Source organism: Phoca vitulina, unplaced genomic scaffold (assembly GCF_004348235.1).
Source record: "Phoca vitulina isolate PV1807 unplaced genomic scaffold, GSC_HSeal_1.0 scaffold28, whole genome shotgun sequence".
In the NCBI taxonomy this organism is placed as follows: Eukaryota; Metazoa; Chordata; class Mammalia; order Carnivora; family Phocidae; genus Phoca; species Phoca vitulina.
The window spans coordinates 7797797-7815870 of NW_022589731.1; the positions used below are offsets into that span (position 1 = coordinate 7797797).

The 18074-nt window shown below is 35.4% G+C and overlaps 1 protein-coding gene and 1 non-coding gene across 5 annotated transcripts in view; one reads left to right on the top strand and one right to left on the bottom strand.

The window, feature by feature from the left end:
- The window catches only part of ADD3 (adducin 3), a 123815-nt gene that overhangs the window by 24136 nt on the left and 81605 nt on the right, over window positions 1–18074 (top strand). The gene's annotated exons all lie outside the window — the stretch shown is intronic.
- LOC116644161 lies at window positions 8296–8402 on the bottom strand. The gene has a single exon (XR_004301709.1). It is a non-coding gene; the product is annotated as a U6 spliceosomal RNA (small nuclear RNA).

Here is an 18074-nt window from a genome sequence, read left to right on the forward strand (position 1 = left end):
TATGTCATGTGTATTCTGGTACATATAAGGTGCTCAGTAAATTTGTTTTGAATAAATGATTGTTGCTTACTTACATCCACCACTCCCAAATCCCTGTTTGTGAGAAAAGGAAGAGGAAGGAGGAATGCCTAAAATGAATGTTGGTCATATATTAAAGAAACTTAGCCAGTTTACTAAATTAACTACAGTTCAATGTTTGTCCAAAACACTAAGCTTTGTGGTTAATTGAGATTTTAATTCAGGACCCTTCTCTGAAAGTTTCAGAAAGTAATGATGTGAAATAGTTCATCCTCTGCATGTTTAAATACTAAGAAATGAATTTTGCCATTTAATTTTATTTCCGTATACTTATCCTGTGAATCCGTTAACACAGCGTCTGTACATGTTTCTAAATTTCAGCTATTTAAGAGAAAAATCTCAATCATTAAAGATACTTCTTTTTATCTTTTCCTAGATATGATACAAATGCTACAGGGGTTATTGCAATTTTCGAATTTAAATGTGTTTTGCATCTACTTTGAAAGCTAGTCTACAGAGTAACAAGTAAGTGATGATTGTAAATTTTTGTAGTAACAGGAACTAAGGAAAACTTTTTTTTTTTTTTTAAAGATTTTATTTATTTATTTGACAGAGAGACAGCGAGAGAGGGAATACAAGCAGGGGGAGTGGGAGAGGGAGAAGCAGGCTTCCCGCTGAGCATGGAGCCCAATGCGGGGCTCAATCCCAGGACCCTGGGATCATGACCTGAGCCGAAGGCAGATGCTTAAGAACTGAGCCACCCAGGTGCCCCAGGAAAACTTTTCTAAATGGAAGAAAACTGCCACTCATTGACTAAGCTTTATATTATAATGCAAGTGATCTATTGTTCTTGTTCAGGTATTAACATCAATTCGTATTTTTTGATAGAGTGGGGGCTTTTTATGATATATCAGCTGTATGGTGTGTTCTGAGTCTATTTAGGAGGAGGCAGTTTTTAAATCATACATGTATTTGTGATTCGCTCTGCATTTTTGAGAAATTTACTCTATTTGAAAATTTGAACCATCGCTGAAATGTGGGAAAGCATGGAGAGTTCTAAATAGATGATTAGATTAGATATGAACTCTTCAAAACTTTATACTCACCCAATGTGTAGGCCACATCTGTGGTAATATTCTTGGAAATCGGTCACATTTGAAAATCCAGTTCTTTGCCAATAGCATCTGGTTGCACTTTACATTACATACTTTGAAAGTACTTTTTGAATTGCAAAAAAGCAAACCATATGACACAGACTTTTCTTACCTGATTGAAAGTTGTTTACAGTTACAGTTGAACTTTAAACAAACCTAACTGAAGGCATAATTGTCCAAATGCATGAATTATCACAATACCTCAGGAAGAAGGGATTATTATATTAGCTTTAAAAAATTGTTCAGACTTTTACAAATTGTTCTACTGACCCCTTACAGAGGTCATTTACTAAAAATTCTTTCAGGTTTGTGGAATTTTAAAGGTGCTGACCTGATTGGAATACACTCTACTAATGGGCAATCAAGAAATGGTGTTGATTGATGTGATTGGCATTCCTCTACCAATGTCTTACAGCTCCCAACAGCTGTTACTAGTTATATACTGTGTATGTTTGTCATAGCTGACTGTGCCAGCTTTTGATACACAGGTATCTTATTATAGTAATCTAGGGTTTGACAACCTAGAAAGGATTTATGAGATGATTTTAAGTGGCATGGGTCTGAGCTAACCTGTGATCTACGCAAAACACGTCTTTGATTTCCTTAAGATTCTCTTCACAGCGCACCCCCCCTTTTAGTTTTCCTTCTTCTTTACTTCCCAGGTGTGTCACATAATCCCTGTTGAAATGTCAGCTGATGTTTACATTTTATTTTATTTTTTTGGTTTTTATTTTTTGTGTGTGTATGTCTTTTTTTAAATTTTTTATTATGTTAATCACCATACATTATGATGTTTACATTTTAAAAGTGAGATCTTCTAACAAGGTTTTTAGGGTCCCTAGTAGAATAGTAGAGCAACAAGTCTTAGAGCAGATTCTTTGGACAGGGCGCAGGCTTGATGCAAGGATTGTAGAGCCCCACTGTTCAATATGGTACCTACTAGCTACATGTGGCTATTGACCATTTGAAATGCAGCTGGACTTAATTGAGATGTTAAGTGTAAAATATATACTAAGTTTCTAAGATTTACTACTACAAGAAAAAAGAATGTAAAATAAGTCAATTTTTAATATTTATGTTGAAATGATATTTTGATATTAGGTTAAATGAACTGTATTAAAATTAATTTCACCTGTTATTTTTTAATGTGGCTACTAGAAAATTTAAAAACAGCTCTGACTTACATTATGTTTCTACTGGAAAATACTTTTATAAAAAGTTAAGAGAGTTTATGTTGTATTCTTACTGTTAGGAGCTTGTTAGAGGTTCAGGGAAATGCTCCCTCAGAAAGCCTTCGCTATAGGTATTCCAGCTGACTTAGCTGAGCCAGTTTGTATCACAGTGCTGTTTTGAGAACTATTGCCTACAAGCAGCCACTACCTCTCCTTCTCTAACTCCCAATCTATGAGATATATTTTTTTAATTTACTCTGCCTACTACCTCTAGTGATTACGGACTCCTGACTAGCTTCTTCTTAAAGACAGGTGATTTAAAAACAATTTTTTAATTGCTACTGTTTATTGGGTACCTGCCATATACTAGATACTGGACCAGGTACTTTACATAAAATCTTGAATCCTCACATCAGTTCTTCCAGATTGATACTAGTTAAAATGAAGAGATTTAGATACATTTTAACTTTGCCCTGGGTCAGCTAGCAAGTGGGAGAATCAAGATTCCAACCCATGTCTCTCTGATTCTAGAGCCATTATGCTCTCGTTGTGTTTTCCATTAACCATGTGTGTCCTTTAGCATGAAGCAGAATGCTGTATTTAAAGGGGTCTCTTGCCAAATGGTGTTAGCTGATCCTTTTTTTTCTTGGTGAACAACTTGAGTGCCCCCATTCTGGCCAGGCCACCCTTTTCCCCTGCTAGTGCCTAGTGAGTGGCTCAAACATTAATCAAGAGACTTCACCTTAGTGACAGCCTGTTGAGCAGGATCAATAATCTAAAAGCCTCGTGTGAAAGAACATCTCTCCCATCTTGAAAATCAGTCAGCAAAGAATGCTTCAGATGTCTTCAGGAAGAGATACAGAAGAGTCTCCTTCTCTAAATGCCAGGAATATCAAATCTGAGACTTCAAAGACCGACCATATAAGGAAGGGGCTTTTTATAGACAAAGAGGGTTGAAGTAAAATAATGGGATAGGATAAGCATATTGAGCTGGATAAGTCTTTAATAATCCCAGGTCGTCTCTTAATGGCTATGTCCTTGATATTGTTGCATTTAGAATGAGAGCATGGGGAAATAGTCCATGTGTTGGCATGCTAGTCTGTAAATTGGAGTAGATGTAATCACAGTTTGTAAGTGCGCTGGACGGCTGGATTCTGCATTTACACGCTGTTGCTTTAATTCAGGCTCAAGCAAGTGTTGGTGATTTGGGGAAGATAAGGGGAGCAAAGGAAAAACAAAAAAGTTCAAGGAGTAAAACTAGATGAGGTGGGCTGCGGGGAAGTTTTGGACAAGTTCAGATTCAAAGCCTTTTTATACACACACATATTTATAATACTAAAAGCTATGTAAGCTGTAAAATACGATTTCAGGAAAGAAACTGATATAGTAGGAAGAAAATAAAATTTCTAACTAGGTAGTGTGGATTAAATTTTCCCTGCTCTACCATTACCATAACTGGGTAACCTTAGGAAATTATAGAAGATAATCATTGTCGTTCTACCTCTCTGGCTTTCCTTCATGGTATAATAAGATCATGATGAATTGGAAAACCTTTACTGTGTGCTCATATGCTCTATACATGTTGTTACTGTTTTTATACTGTTATTTACTTCATCTGAAGTATTGCTCACCTGAAACTTCTTTCAGAGGAAAAAATATGTACCCCCATGTGATTAAGGGAAGTTAGAGTTAAATGGCCAATTTAAATAGGGCTAATTTGGCTCCCATCCCTAGGCTTTATCAAAGGGACAGTGGCAGCCTTGTGGGTAAAGGGAGTGTGGACCTAATTGCTTATTTAGTCATCCCTTTAACCCCTTTTAAAACCAGACCTTTGTAGGTTGATTATATAATGTGTGAGCGTGCAAGCACCCACGGTGTTTCTCTAAAATGAAAAGCCCTACTGAATGACTATTTTTTAAAAAAGATATTGATATATTCATAGTAATAAACCTGGGGTTTGCATTTCTTTGAGGCTCACGGTCTTCAGCTTCCGACCAAGTTAGTAAAAGGTTGCCATAACTACCAGATGGCAGTCTTTCCTAATCCAGTGTTAGATGCCAACAAACTAATACAGAATAAATGTAAGCAGAATTCAGGCACAGAATTTGAAGTATCATTTAAACTGCTCAGCTAGCAAATTTAGCATAAAGAGGGTAAGTTGAATATATTCATGTTACCATACAATTGCTTGGTTCTCAGGGCAATTCTAGAATGCATCTTTATGTTCTGTGTAAATTGCTGGGTTACAGGGATATTTTGCCAAATGCCAGTTTGAAATTTACTTGGGATGCATCCAGCTGGCAGATCAGTTGTACTAATCAGATGAGCCCGTTTCTGGGGAATTCATAGCAGCAGCCGTGTTCTTGGAGTATAGTTAAAAATAAGTTAATTTTTCTATTTAAAATTTGCATGTGCTACGTTAAAATGTATATAGTACAAACATTGTAACATAGTGCAAATACTTCATACATTTTGTAAATAATAAAGAGCAGTGACAGTAACTTCATTGTATTATACTTTTTATTTCTATTTTGGAAAGTTCCTGGGTTCATAACTTGCTTCCCTCTTAATCTCTGTGAACAAGAAAGATCCTGAAGTGCAGATGAATTAAGTTTAATATCTTTAGGCAAGTTTCTGTATAGAATGAGCTCAAAACTAATACTCTGTTTAAGGTGAGCAGGTAGATAGGCTGAATCAAAGACCACTTGGCACAAATGACAAGGAATTCAAACATCATAGGAGATTAGATCTGAAAAACTAATATGGATCCTTTTTAACCTCAAAATTAACCCCATATAAGTGTAATACATTGTCATTTTCATATTAGAAGCCTCATGCCCCAGAGTAACATTTCCCACACTGTGTTCTGTAGTTCTAAGAGATTACCCAGGAAGAATAGTTTCAAATATGTTTGGAAAACTATTTTCTTTACTCTTTCTCTTAAAGGTTCATAATGCACATTAGCATAACAAAGACTGAGAAATATTGCCAGTTACTGAGTTTACCTTTAAAGAACAAAAACAAAAAAACCTCAGTGTATTTCAAATTAAATGTCCCATAGACCAGGGAAATCGGTCACTCTAATAAAATGTATTAATATCCTGTGGAACTCTTGTTTCTTAGAATGTACTTGGGGGGAAACAAAGCCCTTAAGTAATGTGTTAGCAGATTTCAGAATTTTTGTGATTACTCTTTTTAAGAAAAAAAAAAACCACAATTACATTTTGACAGTTACAGATATCTTGGGTTGGGGGATATAAGGCTTGTGTTTATAAGTTTCATTTTAAAACCAGTATTATAAGGCAGTTTTACATAGAAATGTTCATTTCCATAGGATAGGTCTTTAAATTGATATTGGTATTATCTCTTGGGGGCATTTTGATGCTTTTTGTGAATGTGACTTTCCTTATATTTAAAATTTTACATGGACTTTTGATAGGCCAGGTAATCTCACTAACAAGCTATTTTCTAATTTAAGTTGTATATATTTTTTCAAGAGTAAAATAAAATGTAATTGTTTTAAGTTCAACTATTTGGTAAAGAGATGTTTTAGTAGCAATAGGCTGGTTTCATTTGAACTGAAAGGAAAACCAAAGATTTCAATAACTCAGGATACTGCCATGTAATTAACTCTATGAAATGAGGTTTTAAGACTATCAACTAAGACAGTGGCACTCTGAGGATAAACAAATTATTTATCTGTACCAAAGCCTATTATTTATATTCTCTAACTTGAATATGCATCAAGGATTTTAGACATTTCTTTGCTTTCCATGAATTCCTTAAACATGATATTTGAGCATGCTTTTTTTTTTTTTTTTTTAATGTTACAGCTAAATGTGGTTCTGGAATCATCACTAGGTTGGAAAATTAGAAAGTTGTGTCATATTGTGAGTAATAAAAAATACTAAATATATTCACTCTTCTAATTGTGAGCCAGTGCATAAATTCAGTTAAACTAAAAAAGTTTAGCCAGCCATGTTTCAGGTTTTGGGACGTATAATGTATAAATGTAGTCTCCTACCAGAAAAAGTTCTCTTACCATTAACTGCCAAACCAAACCATGAGATAATATTTTATTTTCAGTTGTATTTGGAAGACCTCATGTCTGTTAGCTTTGGCTTGCCATTTCCTGAATAACTAAAAATGGCATGTTTAATGCTAAGTAGTATTTACGACTAGACCATCAAACCCCAAATGGATTTAAGGGAGGGATTCTTTTGTACCCAAATATAAAATAAACATTTTTTTTCCTTGCGTGTTATGTTAGCATGAGATCCTTACACTTACCCTTTTGTGGAACAAAAGGTAATTATCTCATCCATAGGGTTTCCTTTCTTCGGTGAGTCCATCTACTCAGGGCTCCCTTGATGCTAATAACTCTTCTTGGTTGATACTCTCTTTCCACCTCCATCCCCAACCCCACCCTATCAGCATCCCATGTTTTAAAGGAGTTACAGGTAATAGGGAGTAGACTTATCTGAACAATCTTTATTCTAAAGGATATTACTTGGTGAGGAAGTCTAAAGATGAGTGATAATTCTCTACAAGAAAGGAACTGTTCACCAACAGAAATGGGATCAGAAGCTTAAAAGCCAAGTGAGACCAGCTGACTAAACAGGAACTGCACTTGTGATGCTGTCTCAGCTCCCTGCAATGGGACTGGCGCTCTTGCTGCCAGTCGTACACGATCCCTTTAGGCTAGTGGTTCTCTGACTTTAGTTGCTCCAGGAAGTACCTGGAGGGCTTGTTAAACCATTGATTGCTGGGCCACATGCTACACTTTCTAAAGCAGCAGGTGTGGAGTAAGGCCCAATACTTTGCATTTCTAATAGGTTTCCAAGATGCTGCTGCTGCTACTGTTGGTGTGAGACTAATTTTGATTACCATTGGTTTTTTTTAGACTAGGAAATTGTTTGACTCTTCTTTTTCCTTCTGTCCATTTCTTCCCTCATGCTACCGCCCTCCCCATCAAAGCCTGCCATTTTGTTACGGACTGTCCCAGAAGCCGCCTTTTCTTATTAGCTTTTCCTACACGATGTGAAACTTTTGCCAAGACTGAGAGGTGATTAATAGGCCAGCTTACCTGAAACATGACTGAACAAATTGCACTGGCAGGATTACACAGCACATACACAGTTTCACCAATTAATATATGTGTACTTGCACAGTAATTTTTAAATGGTTATCCATAATTAGTAGTTAACCGCAAATTTAAGTACTCATTCTTCCATTGTAGTATAAAGCAGATAATAGTTTTTTTTTTTAATAGAAAGAAGTAACATGATTTTATTGAAATGTTTTAGTACATTGTTGGACGATCTTAAAATCCTATATTCTAAACCAATACAAGTACTGCAAATGATACATTCCTGAATCTAGTGGGCATATAAACAAAGGCAGGTTCTAATAGGAGTATCTGCAAGTTGCTTAATACACTTTCAGTTGGAGGATGAGCAGCTTTGGTGTATGTGTATTTCTGTGCCTCTCCTTTTCAGCTAGATACACGTGAGTCCAGCCCCCATTCAGCAGAGCTGGACAGAAATGAGACATTTGGTGGTTTCGCTTAATGTTTGCACACAAGCAGCACGGGCTCTGCAAGTTCTGGGATCGGGCCGCTCCTGAGGCCACTTTCATCTTTCTTGAACTGAAACCATCACACAGTTGAGGTCTACACTGCCACTGTGTATGGCCAAGTCTAGTCAAATTAGTTAACATATCAGAACACTTGAAAGCAAAAAGTGAGGCTAAAAGAATCAGTTGTTAAGTCAATAATGATAATGCAAATTTTTATCTGAAGATTATTTTGAAACTAGCTCTCTTAGACTCAATCTTAAGAGGAAATGATACATTTAAATCAACTTTTTTCAGTCATATCAAGGTGTCTACACTTGTATGCCGAGGCTGTCTACCTGTGCGTGTTTGTAACTATGATAATGCAAATTTTTATCAAAAATATGGAACGCTTCACGAATTTGCATGTCATCCTTGCGCAGGGGCCATGCTAATCTTCTCTGTATCGTTCCAATTTTAGTATATGTGCTGCCGAAGCGAGCATGCAGATAATAGTTTTATAGCAAAGATTATATCATGGAGACATTTACATACCGTGTTAAAGAATTTGGACTTTATTCTTCAATAATGGGTTGCCACTGAAGGATTTATAGGAAGTGGAATGATGTGGTCAGATTTGTTTTAAAAATCTCATTTTGGCAGCAATATTGAAAGTAGATGAAGGGATGAAGGGTTGAAGGCAAAAAAGATCATTATAGTATTCCCTGAGAGAGAGAGAGCGAACAAGTACCTAAAATAAACCAGTAATCCTAGGGATGGAGAGGAAGAAACTTCTACTTTCGGATGGAGAGGAAAAATAGCAAAATCAGAAGGAATTGGTTACTATCTGGATGTGGGAGGTAAAAGTCTGGTTAAAAAAACTCCTAGGTTTTTGGCATAGAGAAAGAAAACTGGGATTGAAGATCTCTTCCTTCTCCCTCCTCCTCCCCTTTGAAGAATGTGTCGGTAATATGAGTTTGATTTTTTTTTTTTTTAACATGTAAAGGTTGAGAAACTTGCATAACAGTAGGAGATATAAAGTGAGCAGCTGGACATATATATCTGGAGCTACAAGCAAGAAGTTTGACAGGCCTGGAAATACAGATTTGTGAATTAGAAGAAATGATAGTTGAAGTTGTGGGAGGCAAATGAGGTTGTCCAAGGTGAGTGTACAGAGTGAGAGAAGTATTCCAAGGATGGAACTTTATTGAATACCAAGGTATAAAATTGTTTTTTTTTATAGCCACTCTCCAGACTAAGAAAATTCCAGCGTAGGCATTCATTCTAATCCCAGCACTGTTTAAGATTATATTGATTGAAGTTCCAGGACTCCTGTGTGACTGAACAAATCACTTCATCTCTGAGCCTAAATTTGTTCTTCTATAAAATGAGGGGGGTGGTTCAAAACGATTCTCAAGCTTTTTGCTGCTGGATTACATGTAACATAGGGAATTCACATGCACAGCATATTTCCATGGCTGTGCTCTGAATTATGGGCTCTTTCTGTCTCTGTCATACAAGAAATGCAAGGAAATGAAAGTTATGTTAATATAAAGGTAACTTTGGGACTGTTCCATTATTTATTTCAAAAAAGCAGATATTTCACAAACTTGGGTACTTAATCACAAAATTAGTTACTTGTGATAGATACTTCACAGCTGATAGGCATGTACCCATGAAACCAGACTTAAAACCCCCAATCTAGTTAGATCACTTCCTAAACTTTTGGAGTCACAGGCCACTTTGAGAATCTGATGAAAGCTATGGATTCACCCAAAATACACATATAGTTTATTTTTTTTAAGTTTTTTTTTTTTTTTTTAAGATTTTATTTATTTATTTGACAGAGACAGACACAGCGAGAGCAGGAACACAAGCACGGGGAGTGGGAGAGGGAGAAGCAGGCTTCCCGCAGAGCAGGGAGCCCGATGCGGGGCTCGATCCTAGGACCCTGGGATCATGACCTGAGCCGAAGGCAGATGCTTAACGACTGAGCCACCCAGGTGCCCCTAGTTTATTGTTTTTAATTTGAGAGATCCCAAATTAATTTTTCTGAAGTTTATCTATGGACTCTCTTGGGATTCATGGACCTTCTATTAAATTTCTTATGTAAAAAAATGTCCTCGAAGATTTTGACTTTATGTGTTGCAAAAGGAGGTCTCATTCTTTGGAAATATACTTTGTGAGTAGGTAGTTGTAGGTAAGGAATTCCGTAGTAGTTTATAAATAGTGTTGTCTTTTTAAAGGCATTATTGTTTATGTCAGAGCTTGCGATAATTAAAAAACAGCTTCCTATTCTGTGGACAAGCACATTAACATTAAGAAAAATACGATGATTTAAAACACAACTATATTAAATAACAGTTACTTTAAACTAACATTTTATATTCTTGGGAGGGAAGCAGTGAGGGCGGTGGTGGTAAGGCAGCCAGAAGGAGACAAAGAGCACAGGCATTCAGGAGGTTTGACTAGTGCAAAAGTGTTTTTGTTCATGGCAGTGTGCGAAAGTTAGTCTTGCCCAAATGACTTGGAAGTGTTTATCGAGGTATATGTTAGGTGAGCTGAGAAATAATCCTATAAATCATTTTACAAAAAACCCTCATGCTTTAAAAAGAGAAAATACAATTCATTTCAATTAAAATACTGTTTCTTAAATCAGGAAATATTCTGGAATAACATGGAATGTGGATTTTAGTTTAGAATTAGCACACTAATATGATGATAATAATAATCTTGTAACTGAGTTTGCTTTGGTACTTTTTTCCATCAGTTTTTTTTTCACTTCTTAGACTCAGGAGCCAAATCTAATTCTCCTGATAATTACAAATAAGTACTACTTCAATAATTTCCATCATCCAGTTATTTCAAAAGAAAGCTTCTACTAATGATGAAATAATTTGATTTTGTTCTTTGTCTAAAATTATACTCATACTAGAGATTTTAAATTAATGTTAATCTAAACTAGCTATTAAAATTTTGAGAAAGTAGGGCGCCTGGGTGGCTCAGCCGTTAAGCGTCTGCCTTCGGCTCAGGTCATGATCCCAGGGTCCTGGGATCGAGTCCCACATCTGGCTCCCTGCTTGGCGGGAAGCCTGCTTCTCCCTCTCCCTCTCCCACTCTCCCTGCTTGTGTTCCCTCTCTTGCTGTCTCTCTCTCTGTTAACAAATAAATAAAATCTTTAAAAAAAAAAAAAAGACTAAGAAAAAAAAATTTGAGAAAGTAGAATACATATTTTACTTCAGAGTTTTAATAGGTCAACTTTTATTTTATTTTTCATGAATTGTCATGTATTTTAGCTTTTTGGCAAATTGCATGCACTGGGCCAGTAATGATTAATCTTGGTTCAGTGGTCAAGAATGTTGATTTAAAAAACTTATTTTCAGGCTGTGGAAGAGCCTAGGGGAAGACATAGTGATTTTGTTTACATTTGAATTGTGTGCTGGAGACCTTAGTCTGTGTGGTTGTTGGGCCAGTCCACTTTTCAGTTGAACTGCTTGCTCTTTACAGGTGGATTTCTCTTTCTGCTCTTCTTCCTTTTTTCTCTTGTAGTACTTGTAACTTTACTTGAGGTAGTCTTAGCCTTTAAATCCAGGTGAGTTGTTTTTTTTTTTTCCTGAAATAATTGTAAGCATTGAAAATAGAATGAATGTATCATCAAACTTTTTTGATATTTTAAAATCATGTAATAGGAACTCTTCAAATTTGCACATTTATATTTTTGAGAAAAAGTATTTTTTTAGTTATATATGAGTCTTTAAAGAAAATTGTAACATTATCATGTAAAGAAATTGATTCCCCCCCTTTAGTTTTTTCTAATTACCCTACTTATTTTTAAGTATAGCTAGTCTTTTTCTTAGGGCTTTACTGTGTAAGTTGCATTTGAATGTTTCTAGATACTTCACTCACTCATTTGCTGTTACTCCACTTTTATGGTTAAAATTACCCAGCCTACTTTTTTATTTTTATGTTGCAACCAAGGATGAATAGCTCAGGAAGAACAACATGGTAAAAAGAATATACCTTTCTTTGAGGGGGAAGAAAATACCACGTTTGGAACCGTAAGTTTTCACTAAATAAGTTTTCCCAAGAGTAGATTGGGAAATTTTAAGATCCACATTAATCCCTTGAAACTAAGATGCTATTTTCAGGTTATTATATAGGAGTTCTGAATTCTTCATTCAATAAATATTTTAATTCTTGCTGGTACTGAACAGGAGAGAGGATACAAAGATAAATCAGAAATAGATCTTCTCAAGGAATGTTGTGTCACTTGGGGAAGATATGCTGTGTACTTAAATAACTGCAGTATAAAGTACAAAGTGGTAAGAAGGTACAGATCAGGGGCTGTGGTAACTCAAGAGGAAGGACTGATTATTTTTGGTTTGGGAAGAATGAGAGAATTAGGGAAGATATTCTTATGAGTCTGGTATGATGCAATTTGTTAAACAGTAGGAAAAGGAAACTTCTGGTTATATAAATTAATTTTATAGTTTGTATATCCTATGGGAAACTTTATGTGAGAATTTATGATTTGTATTATTGTATCTTCTGGCCTATTAGACCATTGGCTCCTTCACAGTAAGAGTCATATATTTTATATTTGTTTTTACAGAACTTCATACTTGATTGATGTATTTTGCATGTATTTTTATATTTTATTTTTATACTTACATATTTTTGTATTTATGTTTTATATGTATTATTGCATGATATTTGCATGTATTACTGCATGAATTTAGAGAATGAACCAGCAAGGAACCCAGAAATTTCCACTGAATCAGACAAGTATTTCATGTAGTTTTATGTTGTAGTCTGACAAAGATGCTGCCCTCTGTAACATGAACTTCAAAACATTAAAAATATTCACAGAACATCCCTAGTTGATAGGTAATACTAATGAAATTTTTATTTCAGGGATAGTAATGTCATGGAGAGGGGAAAAAATATACTCCTTCACAATAAAATTGTAAACTACAGAAGTAATAATACATCAGAACAGTAAGCAGTGAAGTCTTCAGATTTTTTCCATGATATTAAGAAAATAATGACCTCTTAATTAAAAAATGGAAAATGATTGTTATTTATACTTTGGAACTAGATAACCTTACTTATCAAATGCTATTTCTAAAAATGCTGTACTTACAGTACTCGTGTGTGAGTGGGGGGTGGCATAGTTATGTCTCAAAGTAGTTTACTATGTGCATTTGGCGAGAATTGGATTTTGACTGCAGTCTTCCAATGGAAGCCTACTGTAAAGCACTCTCTGGCCAGAAGAAGAGCACAAGGAGATAACAGATTGCTTTCCTTGAGGACTTTTTCCAGCATACAGAGTTTGAAATAGAGTGCTGATGTTGATGTTTCTTTTTTTTTTTTTAAAGATTTTATTTATTTATTTGAGAGAGAGAATGAGAGACAGAGAGCACGAGAGGGAAGAGGGTCAGAGGGAGAAGCAGACCCCCCCGCTGAGCAGGGAGCCCGATGCGGGACTCGATCCCGGGACTCCAGGATCATGACCTGAGCCGAAGGCAGTCGCTTAACCAACTGAGCCACCCAGGCGCCCTATGATGTTGATGTTTCCACCAGGACTTTGTTCCTAATGGTGAAAGTATAGATTGTTTTAGGGTCATTTTGTTGCTACTTAGCATTTTTGAACTATTAGTTATATCAAGAATCTGTATAAATTGTATCTATTTATATAATTCTAGAGATGAGGGATCAAAAGCTTTGAAGAACACGAACTCCTGTCTAAAGTGAAGTTTTTATGTATTGGTTAATTGGAAAGCTGTAATTATAAGAGCATGGGATTCAAATCTAGTGGTTACTTGGTGATACAGGTCTTAAGGGTCATGCTTTCCTAATGCACCAGAATAATAAGGATAGCTAGTTCACAGTAGCTAACTGTGTTGTTCATTATTCTTTAGTATTTACCTTTAGGGCAGTATTGAGAGTCTTCCTATTGATAGATCATTTATCTGTTTAAAACTGACATAGATAACTTACAATCTAAAAAGGACATTTACCAAATGAACACACTTTTTGTAACCTTGTAAGTAATATTGGGCTTAGACAGTTTTGTGTAATAAAGTTGTAGGACTTGGATTCTATTACATGACCTTGGGCAAGTCACTTGGCTAACTTAGCCTTAAGTTGGTCATCTATAAATGCAAACTGTAACACAGAATTACTGCATACAGTTGTCATGTCAAATGAGTTCTGGTGGTTCTTAGGGAGATACATTAGGATCAGATTCTAGCATTTTACAAGTCTACGTATCTGGGTCCCATTCCATTCTAAATCAGAATATCTGTGGGTAGAGGCCTAGATAGTTTTTATATGGATCCATGGTTAAAAACCATTTTACAAATGAAAATTTGTACAAACCCTATCTTATAATATTTATTCTTCTTTGAATCTTAAATTTGTATTTTGGAGCCAATGGAGAGAAACTCTTGTTATGCTACATATTGTTGATCTTTGGGAAAATCAGAAAAGACAACCATAGGAAAAAGACTCAGTTGCGGAGCAAAAAGTTAATGAGATAGCCTCTTAGAAGCAGAAATGAAAAAACAATTTAAATTCCAGTGATTTCTCACTGAAAAAGTGATCCCCAGTTTTGTGTGATCCCCAGAGAACATCTTGGGAGTATCTTGGGGTGGTAAGGTAAAAATGAGTATGTTTTAAAATTAATATTCAGCTAATGAGAACTACCACCCCATTTGAAACAAACATTTTACAAAAATATTTACCTAAGTATGATACTTACAAACCTATTAAAATACTTAAGAAGGATATGAAATATATTGTCTCAAGTCATTTTACTGCTTTCAAAAATATCTCTGGATGATATGGAGTATGAGTCCCCTCATATATTAGCAGGAGTATAAGTTGGTATATACACTTTGGAGAGCAGTTTAGCACTATCAAAATTAATAGTGTCCCAGAAATTAACCCTCGCATGTATGGTCAACTTTTGACAAGAGTGCCAGTATCATTTTATAAGTAAAAGACAATATTTTTCAACAAATGGTACTGAGAAAACTGGATCTCCTCGAGCAGAAGAATGAAGTAAACCCTTAGACCATACAGTAGTCCCGACCCCCACCCCTTACTCACTTTTGCTTTCCGGGGTTTTAGGTTATGGTCAACCATAGTCCAGAAGCAAATGATCCTCCTAGCATATGGTGAGAAGATCAGCAGTAGGCTAATACTATGGCTCATTGCCTACGTCATTCACTTCATTTCTTCACATCATGTAGGCATTTTATCATCTCACATCATCACCAGAAGAGTAAATACAGTAGACTAGTACAATATTTTTGAAAGAGAGTGAGAGACCACAGTCATGTAACTTTTATTACAGTATATTATAATTGTTTTATTAGTAAATTGTTACTCTTACTGTGCCTAATTTATAAATTGAATTTTATCATAGGTGTATATGTATAGGAAAAAGCATAGTACATATAAGGTTCAATACTATCTGCAATTTCAGGCATCCACTGTAATGTATCCCCCACAGATAAATGGAGACTACTATATATAAAAAATAACTGAATATGAACCAAAGACCTAAACTAAGAACTAAAACCATAACACTCTTCAAAGAAGCCATGGGAGGAGATCTTGATGACACTGGATTTGGTGGTGGTTTCTTGGATATGACACCAAAAGCACAGACAACAGAAGAAAATAGATACATTGGACTTTATAAAAATGAACTTTTGTACATTACAAAATACTGTCAAGAGTGAAATATTTGCAGGATGGGAGAAAATATTTGCAAATTATATATCTGATAAGTAATCAATATCCAGAATATGTGAAGAACTATAACTCAAGAAAACCCAATTTAAAAATGGGACTCGAAAAGACATTTTTCCAAAGAATATACACAAATGGCCAATAAACACATGAAAAGATGCTCAACATCGCTAATCATTAGGGAAATGCAAATCGAAACCATGAGATACCACTTCATGCCCATTAAGATGGCTGTTATCAAAACGGTAAATAACATTTGTTGGTGAGGATGTGGAAAAATTGGAAATTGCTGGTGAGAATGTAAAATGGTACAGCTGCTGTCAAAAACAGTTTGTTCCTCAGAAACTTAAACATAAAATTACCATATGATCCAGCAATTCCACTTCTAGGTATATATCCTAAAGAATTGAAAGCAGGGATTCAAACAGAAACTTGTACACCAGTATTCATAGCAGCATTACTCACCGTGGCCAAAGGATGGAAGCACCTCAGTGTGCATTGACAGATAAATGGATAAACAAATCTGATACATACATACAATGGAATATAAATCAGCCTTTAAAAGGAATGAAATTCTGATACATGCTACAACCTGGATAAACCTTGAAAACAATATGCTAAGAGAGATAAGCCAGATACAGAAGGACAGATATTGTACATATATCTAGAATAGGCAAACTCATAGTGACAAAGTATAATAGAAATTACCAGGGACTGGGGGGGGAACAGGAAATAGGAGTTATTAATGTGTATAGTTTCTGTTTGGGATGATGAAAATGTTTGAAAGTGGGTAGTAGTGATGGTTGCACAGGGTTGTAGATTCAACATTGTGAATGTATATAGTGCCATTGAATTATACAGTTAAATGGTTAAAATGATAAATTTTATGTATATTTTATCACAATAAAAAACTATTTTTTATAATCTTTGATCTGACAATCCCACTTCTGAGGATTTCTCAGAGATAGACTAACAAATACATGCAGAGAAGTACATTTAAAGATAATCGGTGCAGCATTATGAAAGAAAAAAGTATGTAAAATATGAATGCCTATTATGGGGGAATGTAAAAAATGATATCCATAAAATGGATTACTGTGCAACCATTTAAAAATAGGTAGATCTATACATTCTGAAATAGAATAGACTTTAAGATATGCTGTAAAGTGGAACAAAGCGAGATGTAGAGAGCATGCATTCTATAATTTTTATAAAAATGGGCAAGAGATATATGGAAAGAATCACAAGAAAGTGGCAAAAGTAGTTTATTCTAGAAAGGGGTGCAAAGTTAGAAGGAAGACTAACTTCATTGTATATACTCCTTAATACAATTTGACCTTTTTTTGTACCTTAAGATGTTTCACCATATGCAATATTATTTATAAGTAAACAAAAAAAATTTAAAATACACCAACAGTGTGTTTTTATAGAGAGGTCTTTTATATAACCTCTTTATCAGTCTGGAAAATGAGTAAGAGCTAAGGCCACCTCCCTCTTAAGGAAAACAGGAAAGAATCACTGCTCATAGAATATCTGCTTCATTCTAATGAACTGTGCTATCAAATGTATAGGGTAAAACATTAACTTCCTGAGGCAGGTTAAAGTGCAGGCTCCTTCTTTGCATAAGTATACCATGGCTATTTTGACAAATAGCTTATATTAAAAACAAATGAATGGTTATCTTTTTTAGCTTAAAAAGCATTTCAGATGTCATATGTATATTTGATAATAAAGTGACAGTGATTCAAATGAAAGGGACTATATTAGGATCCTCCAGAGGAACAACCAATAGAATTACTTGTCTGTCTGTCTCTATCAAAAGAGATTTATTGTGAGGAATTGGCTCATGTGATTATGGAGGCTGAGAAGTCCCATGATCTGCCATCTGCAAGCCAGAGACCCAGGAAATCTGGTGGTATAATTCAAAGTCTGAAATCTTGAGAACCAGGAGAGCCAGTGGTGTAAATCCCAGGCCAGGGGCAGGAGATGAGATGAAATGTTCCAGCTCAAAGAGGTGGAAAAACGTGAATTCCTCCTTCCTCTGTTTTTTGTTCTGTGCAGGCCTTCAAAAGATTACATGATGCTCATCCACACTGGAGAGGGCAGTATACTTAATCCACCAGCTCAAGTGCTAATCTCATCCAGAGACCTCTTCACAGACACACCCATAAGTAACGTTTAATCTGGGCAATCTATGGCCAGTCAAATTGACACGTAAAATTAACAGAAGCACTAGGGCCCTTTCAGAGGCAGTGTTACTGGAGAAGTTGAAGTAGAAAAGAGGAATTTCCTTAGAGCTTAAAGAAACCATTGTTCAAATATAGCACAGCAACAACCATATTGTAAGATGTATAGCATATTCTGTTGAGTTCACAAATGAGAGTAATATTCTGAGGTGGGCGAAATATCTAGTTTA